Below are 17,214 nucleotides of genomic sequence, written 5' to 3' on the forward strand. Positions count from 1 at the left end.
TGTGTGTGTGTGTGTGTTGTAGTTTTTTTTGGTCATTTCCGTCCAGTGTCACTTGTTGATCGGCCTGGTGGGTTTCAGAGGGTTGTGTAAGGGGCTCCCTCTCTCTCTCTGTGTGTGTGTGTGTGTGTGTGTGTGTGTGTGTGTGTGTGTGGACTTAAGTCGTCCCAGGCATCATGTAAGCCCCCCCCCCCCCCTCAGTGCTCCTGGGCCTGTATGTATATATGTATATATATATATATATATATATATATAAGTATATGTGTGTGTATGTACCTGGATTTGAATAGAAACCAGACAGCGATGCCCCTCCTCCCCCACCCCCACCCCCTCCTCCCCTCCCCCCACCCCCTCCTCTGTCACCACTCCCGTGTGGGACAATGAGGATTTGTTAGGGCATGCTGACACAAAGCATTGGAGGCTCCCACACAGCAGAGCGGGAGAGAGACAGGACACACCGGGTGGAGGGGGGGGGGGGCAGTTTGCAGGGGTGGGATTAGCAGACAAGAGGCTCTCTGGAGTATGGGGGGGGGGGTGTAGAGGGGGGGGGGCTAGAAAATGAACAGGAAATTACTGCCTTTGATGAGGAGGAGGGAGATTTCTCAAAGTCTCAAACCACCAAGAAAAAACTCTAAAACCTGTCTGAGCAGTAAATGTCAGAACACCCCCTCCCCCTCCTCCCCCCTCCTCCCATGTGTCACTCCCCACCAGCTATGATGGAGTCCTTAAAGTCCCTAACACAGGTGCTCAGCAAACACTGGCAAAAACTTTGTGCTCCTTTTTTCCTCCTCCTCTCTCTATCTTGCGCTGCCCCCCCTCCCCTCCCCTCCACCTGCCCCCCCCTCCACCTGCCTCCCTCCACCTTCCAGAAGACACCATGCAGGCCCGACCATGTCATGGGAATCCTATTAAAGCTCTGCGTGTCCATCCGACCCACTTTCACCCCTGCTAGAGAAAAAAGAAAGAAAGAAAGAAAGAAAGAAAGAAAGAAAGAAAGAAAGAAAGAAAGAAAGAAAGAAAGAAAGAAAGAAAAAGAAAGAGCTCGGTCTGTATCGCAGTGCGGAAAGAAAACACAGAACCTCAGTGTGTGTGTGTGTGTGTGTGTGTGTGTGTGTTTGTTTGTTTGTTTGTTTGTGTACATTCGGAGCGACGAGTGGGCGGATGTGGCGAACGCACGGGGTCGTTTGGATCTGGATATATTCGAACAGAGAAGATGGATCGGGTTCTTTTTTTGTTTGGGATCGCAGAACGACGCAGAACGACGCAGAACGCTCTCTTCGCCTTTCGTGCCGGGTTTTTTTTTTTTTTTTGGGGGGGGAGGGGTGGGGGTGGGGGGGAGCGTGAGGAGGAAGGAGGGAGGAGGACCGGACGGTAATGTGTGCTCAGTGAATATCGGGGTCGATTAGACCGAGGCAGCAGATTAGACGGGCGGAGCGGCTCGGTCGTCTGGCGCTCTGACCCACATTGCTCTGATGTGCGCGTCACTTCCCATTACGCCTGACGGTCGGACGGTCGGACGCCGCGTCAGCTGATAGCGCAGCCGGCCGCCGCGATCTGCATATACCCTCCCCGCGGGCGAGGCCTCGCTCCCCCCCCCCCCCTTCCATCCTCCTCCTCTTCCTCACCCCCCCCTCTTCCTCTTCGCGCTGCCAACCTCACGCCCCGCGGGAAGCGTTCGCGTGAGTCACAGCGAGGCATCGTCGCCCTCGATGTGAGAGTTGGCACGCCGGCTACGACGCTGACCTTGATGCTAATATCCTAATATTTAAAGCTGCGGGGGCGTCGAGTCAGACGAGTAAACGCTTGTGACAGCTTTGGGTTTTTGGGTTGGTTTTTTTTTTTCCTCTCTTGAGCTTCATCTCCTACGAAACACGAAGGGGACTAACGTTTTTGTTTTGTTTTCAGACGAGCCAGCTAACAACAACAACAACAAAAAAACAAAAAAAAAGTGTTTTCGCGTCGGGAGCTGCGTCGTCCCGGCGCTCGTTCGTCCGCGTCGTCGCTCAGGAAGTGAAGTTTTGCGTCCTTCATCTTTTTTGGGAAGTCGCCCTCCGCAGGTGAAATTTCCAACCCTGAATGTGATCTCTCAATCTGACATTTCAACAAGCGCTTGGACCCCAAAACAAACACAAGCCGCTCCATGCATGCCTGCATACTCCTGTGTGTGTGTGTGTGTGTGTGTGTGTGTGTGTGTGTGTGTGTGTGTGTGTGTGTGTGTGTGTGTGTGTGTGTGTGTGTGTAGAATAAGAGTTAGAGGCCTCGGTGGCTGCAGCAGCTGGCTGACAGAGACAGGTCTGTTTTGCAGGGCTGCCTGCAAGATAATTGGCAGCTATGGAGTGAAAAGCGGGCTCAGCAACAGATAAGCAGAGGGGGGGGGGGGGGGGAGATGGAGGGAGGGAGGGTGTGTGGGGGGGGGGGTACACGGCGTGGAAAGCTCCGTAATCAGCACGGATTAGCAAATGATAAATCATTGGGTTCACACATACAAGTAATGCTGTCACTGCTGGAAAAGAGAGGAGGAGGAAGAGGAGGAAGAGGAGGAAGAGGAGGAGAGGGAGAGAGAGAGAGGAAAGATGTGGATGTTTTTGCTATGATTCAAAAGGGGGGGGGGGGGGGAACCAACATAATAATACCATCTAGCAGGTCAGCAGGAGAGGAAGGTTGAGAAGAGAGGTGGGGTGGAGGGAGGTGGAGGGAGGTGGAGGGAGGTGGAGGGGGTGGGGGGGGGGTTATGAAATGGAAAGAGAGGAGAAATTAAAAGCTCTGCCAACACTCGGGCTAATACAATCTTCTGCCTGTCAGATTACCTTCTTTAATCCAGAAAGGTTTAACGCCTCTTAGAAATCTGAAAGGAGACATGAATTCAGCTGAGATTTTTTTTTATTTTTTTCCTCCTCAAGCTAGCGAGAGAGAGAGAGAGAGAGAGAGAGAGAGAGGAGGGGGGGGGTGGTGGTGGTGGTGAAGGGGGGGGTGGTTAAGTCTCTGAGCAAAAAAAAAAAAAACAAAAAAAAACACTGGCCTCGACAACTTCACTGCTGTCGTCAAAGTCGCTCTTCTGCAGAGGATCAGCCGATTTCCGCAACGCTCGACCTCCCCCTCCTCCTCCCTCCTCCCCCCCTCCTCCTCCTCCTCCTCCCTCCCCTCCTCCACCCGACTTCTACCGCAGTTCGTTTTCGTTTTTAGTGTGTGCGAGTCTCTAAAAATATCTGCGCTCGGCGAGCGTCTTTCATAAATACAGGAGGACGCATAAGACAAAAACCAGAAAAGAGACGAGCTTAACTGGGAGATTAGAAAGAGGCGGAGCTGATCGGGTCACAAAGGCGAGCGGTGTCGCCGCGTCGTGGAGCGGGAGGACGCGGCGACACGATCCCCTACTGGGACGAGGTCGGGGTGGGGGTGGGGGTGGGGGGGGGGCACGATGCTATTGTCATTGCACAAAAAACAAAACAACACACTGAGTGATGGAGGAATAAAACGGCAGCGGACCGAACGCAGAGCGAAGCTAACGTTCAGTCGGAGACGCGCAGCGCGACGCCAACGCTGACAGCAGCTACAGAAAAAAGAAAAGCCGAGACGATTACAAATAAACACGTAAACACGTAAACAAAGAGATGAAGCAATCGGAGGGTGGTGTTGGGAACATTTGTGTTTGCGTCTTTTGTGTGCCGCAGTGATTTCGGAAACTCGGCTTCGTTGTTCCTTTTTTCGTGATTTTTATCGACCGTTTGTACCCCCCCCCCTCACCCATCCCCCCCCCCCCGCCCCCATCCCTCCCCCCCCCGTCCCCCCTTGTTGTTGAGGTTGGTGGCGTGCGGTCGATCGGTATCCAGGTCGTGCCTCTCCGTGCCGGCTCGCTCCCGCTGATAACGGAAATATGATATCTGAATTTTTTTTTTTTTTATTAAATCTCTCCGTGTGAGGCTGTACGTGTGTGTGTGTGTGTGTGTGTGTGTGTGTGTGTGTGTGTGTGTGTGTGTGTGTGAGGATGATGATGCTGATGATGATGATGATGATGATGCTGATGGTTCCCTGCTGCAGTCTGGGTGCAGCGAGTTCAAGTACTACAACGTAACCCCCCCTCTGCCCCCCCTCCCCCTTGATGCAGATTAAAAACATGGATTACGGATGGAGCCATATGAACTACGGTGTCGTAACCTCCATTTTTGTTTTGGGTTTCCTTTCGGGGGGGGAGAGATACTTTTTTGTTGTTGTTGTTTGTCGTCTGCTTTAACGACTCAATTAAAAGGGCAAAGAGTTTCCGAAAACAAAAAACGTGGTAGTTTTGGATTGTAGGCGTGAGCCAGCGTGGTTTTCCCCCCCCGAGTCTGACCCGGGGATAAAAGTCTGCTGGAGATTAAAAAAAAAAAATGTGGCAGCAAGGAACCGGAGGAAAATGTCACGGTTAAATCCAGGAGACAACCGCAAAAAAAAAAAGGGGGAGGCTGCTTTCTCATCCCGCTTTGTTAGAGATCCTCCAAAAAAAAATACAAAAAAAAAAAAGCCGGTGGATACATATTCATCAGGCTGAAATGAGCTTTGGAGAGTGTGTGTGTGTGTGTGTGTGTGTGTGTGTGTGTGTGTGTGTGTGTGTGTGTGTGTGTGTGTGTGTGTGTGTGTGTGTGTGTGTGTGTGTGAGAGACACATATACAGTGCCGGTTTCTCTCAGGCGTGCTGCAGGAGTGGATAAGTCAAACGAGAGGCATGGGGTGGAGACGGGGGGGGGGGGGGGGGGGTCGGGGGAGTGGAGGGGAGGAAGGGGGGATGGGGGAAGATCAAGCAGCATCAGCAAGCCGGGTTCAAAAAGGTGCACGGCGGAGAGGCACGTCAATCAGAGAGGAACGGGGATTGAACCGGGTACCGGGGAGGAGGAAGGTAAGTCGGGAGCGTGTCGGCGGAGAGTCGAGGGGTTAACGCCGGGGGGTTGGTGGGGGAGGGGGGGGAGGAGCTGGCGGCGGAGATAGGTGGCGCGGCCAAACGGTTAAAGTTGCAAAACGAGAAAAAAAAAAAAACCAACAAAGAACGTACCCCGAGAAGCTCTTGGCAGGAGGAGTCGGAGGCACGTGGAGGCGAGAGGGCGTTTCTGGAAGGAGGCTTTGGCGCTCCGCCTGAAGGAGTCCCGGCACGCCGGCAGGGGGGTGGGGTGGGGGTCGGCCCGGGGGTTCGGCCACGACGCTCGAGCCGGGGTCGTTGAAGATTAAAATTTGGTTGTTTTTTTTTGCGTGTCAGAAAAAGGAGCTTCTTTTGGTCATATTTCAAATCCGTTTAAATAATTAGTCTTTACTGTTAAAAAATAAATAAGATAAAAACTGAAAGAATTTGTAGTTTTCTCTCCAGAAATCATCCTACTCGTTAGTTAAACTGGAATAATCATTACCACTGTTAGAAAAGAGGGTTTCCTTTCAACTGTCTGAAGTTACTTCCTGTTAAAAGGACGTTTTTCCTTCCTTCTGTCTGAAGTTACTTCCTGTTAAAAGGAAGTTTTTCCTTCCTTCTGTCTGAAGTTACTTCCTGTTAAAAGGAAGTTTTTCCTTCCTTCTGTCTGAAGTTACTTCCTGTTAAAAGGAAGTTTTTCCTTCCTTCTGTCTGAAGTTACTTCCTGTTAAAAGGAAGTTTTTCCTTCCTTCTGTCAGAGGTTCAAAGGGGAGTTTTTTCCTCCTACATTACGTGGGAACTGATGAATTGTCGGGTTCGTCTGAATCAAGCTCGGTTGTAAAGACTTTAATGTGTTATAAGCGCCTCGACGCAACTCGTGTTGTGATCTAAATAAAGTTGAAATGATTGACATATTAATTTATAAACACAGAGAATCAAACTTGCTACTCTAGACTCAAACCGGCTTGAAACACGCGAGCCGTGGAATCGGTGAACGCGTTATCGGCCTGCCGTGTTCGTCGGCCAGCGCCGTTACATCACTTCAGAAACCGTACGACAACTAACGGGCCGCGTGACCTCGCCGCTCCGCCGAAATCTCATTATCAACCTCTTAATTCCAGCCGATATTAAAACGTCCGATGTGACTCCGAGCCGCCCGTTCGGCGACTGACACGCCGATTACTGCCGCGTGCGTTTGTTGGATTTTGATTGAGTTTGAGGATCATCGGTGGCTTCGGCGCTTTTAATCTCCTCGTCTGAGCGCAGGCGGATTGTATAATAATACTACTAATAATAATACTAATAATAAGAGGCGTGATGGGAAAGAGTGCGTGAGAGCCAAAGGAAAAGAAAAAGTGCTGGCAGTGTTGAGTCGGCATGTGAGGTATACAGGAGGGTGGTGGGGGGGGGGGGGCGTTTTAAAGGAGTTCGGACACATAACTCCCCGATTTTACAGTTCAAGGCTTCTTGTGTAACTTTGTCCACATTTTGTTGATTTGAACTGAATGTTTGATGCTTATCGTCTCCCGGTCCGACGGTTCAACTTGTTCGTTCAGTTTGTGGTACGACTTCGAGATTTTAAGTTTAAGACTGACACCAACCACTGAGTTCCTGTTTCTGGTGCACAAACTGACCCCCCCCCCCCCCCCCACCACCACCACCACCACCACCTCTTGTGTTAAGTCTGAGAATAAATCCCCACCCAGATCACATCTTCATATTTGAGTCAGTATTATTTTTTTTTTAAAAGAAAAAGCGCAATCGCCCGGTTACGCCGACAACCCCAAAACATTTTTTTTTTTTTTTTAATCTCACTTCTAACCTTGACTTCACCTTCTTCTTTTTTGTTTCCCACAGAAGAATCAGATTTAAAAAAAAAAAAAAAAAAAAAAAAAAAACCCGCCGAACACAAGTGACGTTTGTGTGACTTTAAAGATTTTTTTTGTGTGGCCTTGTTTTCAGGCTCTGGCTGCAGAGTGAGAGTACACAGTGTGCTTCTCATTGTCCAACCCCTGGAATGTGCTGACGACGAAGGGTTCATGCTGGTTCAGTCACACTGTTGCACTCTTTGCCCCCCCCCCCCCCCACACACACACACACACACACACACACTGTGTCAGGGCTCTCATTGCTCACACAGCTATTTTTACACGCTAAAACTTCACTGCAAGAAGTTTGTCAAGTTATGCAAAAGTTCAGTGGCGGGATTATAGAGAAGAAAAAAAAAAACTGGCATTTAGAGCAGTCAGTGAATGAGTGTGTGTGTGTGTGTGTGTGTGTGTGTGTGTGTGTGTGTGTGTGTGTGTAGTAGGTTAACATCCATTTCCCCTATAAGTCTGCATGCACAAGAGAGCGGAAGTCAAGAGAGAAAAAAAAACAAGCGTTAGAGGGGTGGGGGGAAGGAAAAAAGAAAGATATTTGAGAATGAAATGTGTGTGTGTGTGTGTGTGTGTGTGTGTGTGTGTGTGTGTGTGTGTGTGTGTGTGTGTGTGTGTGTGTGTGTGTGTGTGTGTGTGTGTGTGTGTGTGTGTGTGTGTGTGTGTGTGTGTGTCTCTCGGGCATGCGGCCAAAACGGTTCAAGTGCCAAGGAGGGAAGCCATTGAAGCCCGAGCCAGGAGGAGCTGAAAAAACTATTTACTTCCCACCTCGTCTAAGAGTGAAAACACAGAAGGCGGGAAAGTAGGTGAAGAGGAGGAGGGTTTTTATTCTATGAAGGGGAAAAGAAAGGAAATGACCGAGGTGACGAAATGGGCCTTTTTAATTGAAGGCGAAATTAAATTTTCAAGGTGAATTGATTTGGAGATTTGTTTTCTTGGGAGAAATAATTCATGGCGATGCAGGAAATGGAGCCGTTTTTTTTTTTTTGAATGTGGAAATTAAATGATGTCTCCTCGGTGGTTTAGTGAACTGTGTCAAAGTGGGAGAGAGTGAATTGTGTCTCTCTCTTCCCAAAGTGGTCATTCATTATGCAGGAAAGCAAGAAGAAGAGTCAAGTGTGTGTGTGTGTGTGTGTGTGTGTGTGTGTGTGTGTGTGTGTGTGTGTGTGTGTAATTCTCTCATTTTCCATCCGATTGATCGAACAAGAGAAAAAAAACAACAACAAAAAAAAAACCACAAAAATCCTGCAGAACTGCAACAAATCTCTCTACAATGAGTTGCATCACCCGTTTCGGTAGCAGCTCCCCGAACGGGTTTCAGAGCCTCTGTCGAATATATAAAAACATTTTTTTATACGAATAACAAAACAAAAAAATAAATTAAAAAAAAACCTCCAACCGACATATTAAATGGCTCGAAAACAAAAGAAGGAAAAGAGGACGCAGAACGGACAAAATGTTCCACGGCTTGCTCTTCGTCGTCGGTGTGGAGGGAAAGCAGACAAAACAAGACAGACAGACAAGACAGACAGACAGAGGAAAGAGAGAGAGAGAGAGAGGCATTAATAAAACATGACTGCATGATTTTTTCCAACCTCAAAGAGGCGAAGGCAGGAAGAGGCTCGTCTCCCAGAGCAGTAGCAGTAGCTGAGGTTCAGCGCAGGGTAAAGGGAGCAGTAATCTCTAACTAGCTCAACACTGCAGTGCGCTCGTTGTGAAGCTGCGGGGGCACGGCGGCGTCCTCTGATCGCACCACTTCGCCCTCCACCCGTCCAATCTCTCCTTCTTTATTTATATATATATAAATATATTTATATATAAATATATTTGTCTGATTCTGTCGTTTCTCTTTTTTCTTCTCGCTGCAGGGCTAAAAAAATAAAAAAACGTCGGTGGAGAGTTTTGCCTTGCAGGAAGGAGGTGAAGATGATGAAGATGATGACGGCGACAACGACGGGAGAGCGGGGGGTGGAGGGGTGTGGGGGATGGAGATGGGGGGGGGGGGGAGGGGGTTCAACCAGCTCTGCTATTTAAGGAAACCCAAAACCTCTTTTGGGGTTGTTTTGCATCACTGCCACACGCCGACATGGGTGGTAACAGATCTGTGGCGTGGAAACAAGCAGCTCCAGCAGGGCAAGAGAAACACACACACACACACACACACACACACACACACACACACACACACACACACACACACACACACACACACACACACACACACACACACACACAGAAAGGAGCGCGCTACTGGCGGCTATATCTAGCTCATGTTTCCCGGTGATGATTAGCGATGAGGTTTGACATCATCATCATTTGACAGGTTGACAGCCGGAGGGGACGTATAAAAAAAAATTAAATTAAAATTAAAAACGCACACACACGGGTCTGACATCATCGTAGCCGGCTGCCAAAAAGAAACATGTAAAATTTTTGATTGGAAGTCCAGACGTTTAAAAATATATATCGCGGTTTGGACGGAAACCGGCGAGCACAAAAGTACAGTGAGGTTTTTTTTTCCCACAGCGACAAAAAGAGAAGCTGAAAACCAAAACAAACCCGCCGAGCTTTTGTTTTTGGTTTTTTTTTTCCCTTCTGTGACATTTATACTGCAAATGTTGATATTTTGTTTTGGGATGGAAATCGCCGGGTGCACCGCGGGGAACATTCAACGCTGTCGGTGAGTTTGAGCTCTGACCAAAACCATCGACCGTTGACTGTACCCTGAGGGACGCCGTGACCGCACCTGTACCTCGCCGTGGGGGGGGAGGAGGAGGGAGGGAGGGGGGGCTCTTTTCAGGCTGCAATAAACATTCATTGCTGTCGGTGGGTTTGCAGCAGAATAACTCACTGATCAATGAATGCAGACTGCGGTTCAAAACACCACGGAGACCGAGCGAAGGCCGGATGCTACGTGGCTAATGCTAACGCGGATGGACGGAGGTTAAAAAACAAACAAATGGACCGACACGACAAGTGTGACTTTAAAATGAGGGTTTGTAAAACAAAAAGAGGTCAGCTCAATTAAATTAAAAGCTCGCGTTAGTTTCCATCTCGATTCGTCCACAGAGATTTATTTTTTTTTTTTGTACAGACAGTTTTAAATAAAATTAATCTTCCTTGTAAAAATTCTGATATTTTTAAATATTCAGCATTTCCAGATAATTTTTTTTTTTAAAAAGACACGAGGATTTCGAAGGAGTTAAAAAGAAACTGGTCCCATCTTGGGTGGATTATCCAGAGGAACGCCATTCACCTCCGCTGTGTTAAAAGACGCCGATATCTCATAAATCTGGACTTAAAAACTTATCTGCTCGACCAGATAACACAAAGCGGCGAGAGAATCGAGGCTTTAAGCTTTCTGGAGAGCGACGTCATCGCATCGACTTTTAAATATAGACGCTAAATATGCTGAGTGAACATATTCTCTTTAAATTGACATATAATCATTACGTTTTAATCATTGACACTGTAATGTGGTTTTTATGTGTGTGTAGATTCCATATTGGGTTCGTTTCAGGTAGCAGCGCTCCGATTTTCACTGTGGGAATTTGAATGGAAGTCAATGGAAGGCGGAAATAAGGGAAATATATGGACCAGAGTACGTTATGTTTTAGAGAACTGCCGGCGTTCGTGTTGAGCGTTTTTAATACTGCCACGATAACTAAATTATAGCTTTTTGATCAAATATTTAACAAATAACATTTTAAATCAGAAACTATCATGAATGAAAGTCAATGGCTGTGTTTTAGAGAAGTGTTGGAGCTTATGTTGAAAGTTTTTTTTTTTTTTTTAATACTAGCGCTGGTACGAGTATAGTTTTTTTTTAATTTTTTTTATTCATCATTTTTAACACAAATAACATTTTAAATCAGAAACTATGGAATAAAAACAAAACGACGACTAAAACCTCCCGAAGCTGCTGTTCCCGCCACGACGCTCCAGAATATTCCAGGAATCCCGAGGCCGGAGGGAAACCGTGTCACGGACGCTTTAAAAAGAGCCGACGAGACCCGAACCCGGGACCTTTTTTTTCTACTTACAGGAAACCCCAAAATACCGTAACTTAAAAAAAGAAAAAGATCTGCCTCCGTTTAAAAATCACTCAAACATAAATATATACACAGAAGTTTTTAAAAGAGGAAACAATCTGCGCCCGCAATTCTTGGAAAGTTAATCATCCTCGCAACCCCGTTCCAGTGTGTAATTGGAGGAGATGTAGACATGTGGGAATAATCTGTCTGTAATTGCCCTGTAAGGTTGTTTTAACATGCTGGGGGGGAAAAAGAAGCTTTTTAAAAAAAAATTATTTATTTATTTACAGCGGAAAAGTGTCTTCGTGTTTTTTTAATTGTTTAAATACGAAGCAAACTAACTTTAATTCAGCCTATAAGCTACTTAAATGCCTTCCTTCCTTTTTTTTTTTTTTTTTTTTTTTTTTTAATAAATCCTCTTATTTTGCCGTTTTCTGTATTCCTGTCACACTTTTCAAACATCCTCGCTCCTCGGTTTTCTTTTTGGTAGATTTAATCCCCCCCCCCCCCTCTTCCTCGTTTTAAGTCGGTAATGTATTACAAATAAATAAGTGAAACGAGTAAATGAAATGTCAGCGAGCTTTTGAGTAAAAGCGCGATATCTGCAGAGGCCTGGATGTGGTTTTTTTTTTTTGGTACGTATATATAACAGGGCCCACACACACACACACACACACACACACACACACACACACACACACACACACACACACACACACACACACACACACACACACACTTGTTTATCCCCGTGGAGTCGGGCTTTGTCATCACACACTGTGAAGTTATAGGCTCTGACACCAGGAACAGCGCGACCCACTTCTCTCGCTGACCTGGAAACACTCCGCGGGCTGACCTCCGAGTCCGACGCCGGCGACCGTTGCATCGAGCGAGAGGAAGAGCGAGAAACAATAATAATAAAATTAAAAAAAAATTTAAAAAAAGAGGGGGAACGGTGAGTGAAATCTAGGCTCACCATTCATTATTAAAAATGATAAGAAAGCACGAGAGGTCAGCATCGGCAGCAAAAAACAAACAAACAAAAACAAACCACCCAATCGGCGCCGCTCACGTCTTGTTTCGTTGCGCAATGAAAGGGCTCGGAGAACAGAACTTTTTGTTTGTTTGTTTACTTTAAAAACTTTTATCTTTGCGTCGGACCGCAGCGAAACGCCGCCCCTCCGGCTGACAGGGAAATCCACTTTAAAAAGGAAAGAGGAGGGGAAAAAAAAAAAAACTGCACAAAGGAAACAAAAGACGAGAGATCTGAAGCGGTGTCAAGTGGGTCGAACCGCCCGGCCGGCTCGGAGAAATGTTTTTAAAAAATGAATAAATAAATAAACGCTGTTTGTCGAGTGAGTTTCGGACGCCGGCTGGTGAAGTCGGATCAGTTATGGGAGGACAAAGAGAAAAAGGCACACGCTGGGCTCCGGCCAAGTACTTCCATATGAGGGCTGGAGTTCACTGGGTGCAGGTGGCACGTGGATGGGAGGCGGGGGGGGGGGGGGGGGGGGGCAGCATTGCTGCACATGGAGGAAGCGAGTCGAGGGGAGCTGCTGCCCCCTGGTGGACGGAGCCGAGCGGTGCAGCGAGAAGACGACGCGACAGTGTCGTTCTTCTAAAAACAATTTCATCTAAAATAAAACTATTTTTCAGGCTTCCTTTTTTTTTTTTGGGGGTAACTTGATGACATCAGGCAGGAAACACACACACACACACACACACACACACACACACACACACACACACACACACAAAAAGTTGTCACGTCCTCCGCGGACATTTCAAAATAAAAGTTTTACGAGGCGAGGTTAAAAAGAGAAAGTCCTCAGCTGGTAATGATTAACCAGAAAGTCACCGAAAGATAACCCCGCCGCATCCATCGGTCACTGGAGGGTGGAGGGGTGAACCAGGGGACAGTCAGGTCAAGCCCAGAGGTCTTCGGAGGCGGAGCCAACGAGCCAAAACAAGACTTTAACGTGCAGGTTGTGATGCAATTTTAAGACGAAGAAAAAAAAAATTAAAAAAAGAAAGAAGAAAAAAACAACAACCTTTAAAAAGGTAGAAAACTTGCAACAGCTGATGTGAGCGAGTGTTTTATGGACTCGTCATCCGTTTACGACCTTTGAAATCCATCCACCAGGAGGTGGTGGTGATGATGATGATGATGATGATGATGATGATGATGTTCAGGCAGGAAGATTCAGAGGTTTAAAAGAAAGAATTAAAAACAAGTTTCTGATTTGAGATGTCTTAAATTGACGTTAGCAGTACCGGTGTGTGTGTGTGTGTGTGTGTGTGTGTGTGTGTGTGTGTGTGTGTGTGTGTGTGTGTGTGTGTGTGTGTGTGTGTGGGGGGGGGGGGTAGTGTCAAAAACAGCTGTTGCTGACTCAGCTATTTGGCCCACCGTGACCCCTGAAGTTTTTTTTCGGCCCACGCTGAATGAGGTCTCTGCACCCCACCCACCCCACCCACGTCAGAGCGTTTTACAAGCCGGAGGAGCTCGGCCTCTGCAACCCCCGCCCTCTTGACCTCGGCACCACCCTTTGCCCAGAGCGTGCACCGTGGCATCCTGGGAGGGGGGGGGGGGGTGGACAACCAAAGAGAAAGCGAGAGAGAGAGGATGCAGCAAGCGAAGCCCGCCTTGTCAAGTTTACAACCCAATCAGACCCCCCCCCACCACCACCACCACCACCACCACCCTCATAAATCCACGCCCTGCTTCCCCGCAAAGCACGTGAAACAATGGCGCTCATTCAGCGTGTGCGCAGGTTTTAATAGTTCCTCCTTCCCTCCTCTCTCAGGTTTATGTGGAGGAGCGCTGCACACAATCAGGTCACGGCGGCCGAGTCACGCCGAGGTCAGCGCTTTTTTCCCCGAACTGTGTCCGACCTCTGACCCCCTCCCCTCTCCTCGGTGCCACCTGGCACTGTGATGGCAGCCGAAGGGAGGGAGGGAGGATGAGAGGGGAGGAGGAAGAGAGCGCCGTGTGAACTTCGCCTGAACCTGGACCTTAACATTGGACCGTTGCCTCACCCCTTGGCCTCCCCCCCCCCACACACACACCCCCTCTTCCTCCCGAAGGAGAGAGAAGCGGCACATTTCTGAACATTGTTATTTTATTTTTATTTTTTTTACACCGGGCGTTTCAGCGCGAGACATTTTTATTCGCGTCACATTCCCCGTCATCATTCACACTTCTTTGTTTTTTTTTTCCAATCATACCGTCTTTTTACACTTTATATTTCCACCTGTTGGGTTTTTATTTTTTACACAGCCTGTTATAGATTTGTTTTTATTTATTTTTTTAAAGCTGCTGATTATAAAGAGGCTGCTGTTATTGTTGAGGTTTTTATTTTATTTTACCGCCCTCTTGTGGATTTGACCGGAAATTACAACCCCCTTTTATCAAAAACGTACAATGCGCTACTTCACCACTAGATGGAGCTCTTCCTCTAAACCTGAGGCCGAGAGGAGGATGGTCGTTGTTTTTTTCCATTTTCAGAGACATTTGGTGCTTTTATGGAAGTTTGGTTGATAAGAAAGTGAAATGAAATATGTGAACTCACCCATGTTGTCGTTGTGTTCAGTATCCATCGGGCGGTCGCTATAGAAACCTGTAGAGGAGGAACACGGACAGGAATCGCATCACACACACACACACACACAAACAAACACTGAGTGACATTAAGGTTATTATCATTAAAAAAAAAAGTGTTTTGTCGGAGATAATAATAATAATAATAATAATTAGAAAAACAGCCCGCAACAGCTGGATTTCTCAACACATCTGTGACCACATGATGTGAAATCTACATTTTTCAGCTTTTATAAACAAAATTCACTAAATCTGGAAGTGAGTTTAACTCCTGGAGCGTCCAGGTTTTATTTCCCCTTGGCCGACATATATATATATATATATACACATATACATATATGTGCGTATACGGACCAGTGTCCGTGGTTTAACTGCATTAGTACCGCCCCCTTCCTTCACTGTGATTGGACGGCTGGTGTTTTAAAAACAACTTTAAAGATACGCTGTGCTCTGAGAAAAACGCTCATCTGACGCTGAATTCACATCTAAATCTCACCCTGAAAAAAAACAAAAACAACAACAATCATGATCCGGCCTAACGGGTCGAGGACCTTGTTGCCATGACAACAGCTCAGAATAAACTCTAAATCGGCTTTGAAGAAGCGAAGAGATCCCGTTTTTCCACCACGTATGAAGAACAATTTCAATTTCAGTTCATTTTAAAGTGTAAAAAAAAAAAAAAAAAACAGACGAAGAAGACGATGAAGAAAAAGAAAACGATGAAGAAGATGAAGAAAAAGAAGACGAAGAAGAAGTAGTACTAGTACTAGCAGGAGTGAAGTACTACCGAGACGTGGACCACACCGACTGACTGGGGGGGCAAATAGAGTTTTTGTTTTGATGCCCGTGCTGCTGTATCATGTGACCCCCTCGGTGACCCCCCCCCCCCCAGTGACCCCTGGTGACCCCCCGACAATCTGTTTGCTTCATATAAGTTACCCCGAGCTTTTTATTTCATCTCCATCTGTGCAGCCCGCCGACCGACCGCTGTCTCACTTACAGGCGGTCGCCGTGGCGACGCTGCTCCATCATAAGAGCATAAGAGCCGTCGCTGCGTCAGATCCCTCCTCCTCCTCCTCCTCCTCCTCCTCCGATCCATGTCAGTGTACCACCCGGCTATCAACAGCTGCAGACCCCTGACCCGACACGCGCCAGCTGCCCCTCTCCCCCCCACCTCCATCCTGCAGCCTACCGCAGCATATGTTCTCCCTGGAGCATACACCAACACACACGTGCCGCCCCCCCCCCCCCCCTCCCCACACGCTCATATTGATGTGTAACACGCAACAAGCACAAACGTCTGCGGACACACACACACACACACACACACACACACACACACACACACACACACACACACACACACACACACAGTGAAGCTCAGAGAGACGTCGCGGTTTTTAAAGTGAGATTTTAACGAGAATCTCGATCCTTGTTGAGAAATATCGATTTATTTTTGCATTTACAGATTTTTTTTTATCCATTTTCTTACGTTACAGTTAAAGAACTATTTCCATGTTTTGTTTCGTGTCAAAACCGATTGATTTTTTTTTTTTTTTTTTACATGATCACAAGATAGTTTTCAACATAAAAAAAAAAGTGCCTCAAAATAGCATTAAAAAAACCCATACTTATCATTTATTTTAAAAGGTATCTAACCTTGCAGATCTTTTTTGTTTTGTTTTATCACTGCAGAGTTTGAGACGTGCGTCTCCACTACAAGAAAATGGAGGTGAATGAATACGAGGATTACAAAAAAAGACCTTTTAAAACGTCACCGGACACATTTGTTCTTCCAGAAAAAGCCCAAACCAGCATCTACAAAGGGTGGAAACTCACAAAGCTCCGAATCAACGCCCACATCACACACACACACACACACACACACACACACACACACACACACACACACACACACACACACACGCACACACACACACACACACACACACACACACACAACAATGGAGGAGCTCGGTATTTCATTTGTGCTCCTCGCAGCAATTAAGACAAGGACAGCCGTCCCCTCCGAGGCTTAACTTTCTAATTAATGACAGGATTATTTTTTTTTCAGATGGACCGCCAGAAAACTAATAAGGAGGAGCGACTTAAGCCAACAAAATCTAAATAACTCGTGTACAATTTTTTTTTTTTTTTTTTAATGAGAGTCGATGAAGCCAGAGGTTTTTTTGGAGCCGACCTCTAGTGGCACTCGGTGGTATTGCAGCTTTAGGCACTCGGGACCTTATTTTTCAGACCCGGAAGCTACGAACACTTTTATATCCAGGTGGTATTCAACACTTGGGACTCGGCAGTTGAGGATTAAGACCCAATCAAATGTTCATGGATGCGTTCGTGGCAATCAATCTACTTTTTTTTCTACATGGAGAAATATTTACCGAATGAAAACAGCTGATCCTGTAACCAGGAGAGAGATTTTACCGTTTCATTTTCGAATGCCACTTTGTTCAATCAAATTCACCACAATGTCACATCTTTAACAGCAGAAAGGGATCAATACCTACAGAACGATCCACATCACAGATCCTAAGATCACATGGGCTCAAAGAAAAGCCGACACAAGCCGCTTCACAAAATAAAACCAAGAGCTGATTGAAGTTGCTGCTCAGACTTTACTGAGATTATCAGAAATGTGTTTTTTTTGTTGTTGTTTTTTTTTTTTTAGCCTGTTTCAGGAATTAAAAAAGAAAAAAAAGGTCATCCTTCTGCTAAACGATCTTCCGGCAGAAGGCCACAGCCGGCACAAGGACAAGTGGTCAATCAGTCCACCACACACACACACACACACACACACACACACACACACACACACACA

At 46.7% G+C, this 17,214-nt stretch overlaps 1 long non-coding RNA gene across 1 annotated transcript in view; it reads right to left on the reverse strand.

The window, feature by feature from the left end:
- LOC138622596 (uncharacterized) overlaps positions 1–8,679 on the reverse strand; it is a 10,784-nt gene extending 2,105 nt beyond the window's left edge. Inside the window, exon 1 of the long non-coding RNA XR_011311018.1 lies at positions 8,635–8,679. This is a non-coding gene — a long non-coding RNA (uncharacterized lncRNA). The remainder of the gene's footprint in view (positions 1–8,634) is intronic.
- Positions 8,680–17,214: the final 8,535 nt, after the last annotated feature.

The sequence above is a fragment of the Brachyistius frenatus genome, unplaced genomic scaffold (genome assembly GCF_029030835.1).
Source record: "Brachyistius frenatus isolate BFR_SWC_R1_liver_20210118 unplaced genomic scaffold, ASM2903083v1 Contig_37, whole genome shotgun sequence".
In the NCBI taxonomy this organism is placed as follows: Eukaryota; Metazoa; Chordata; class Actinopteri; family Embiotocidae; genus Brachyistius; species Brachyistius frenatus.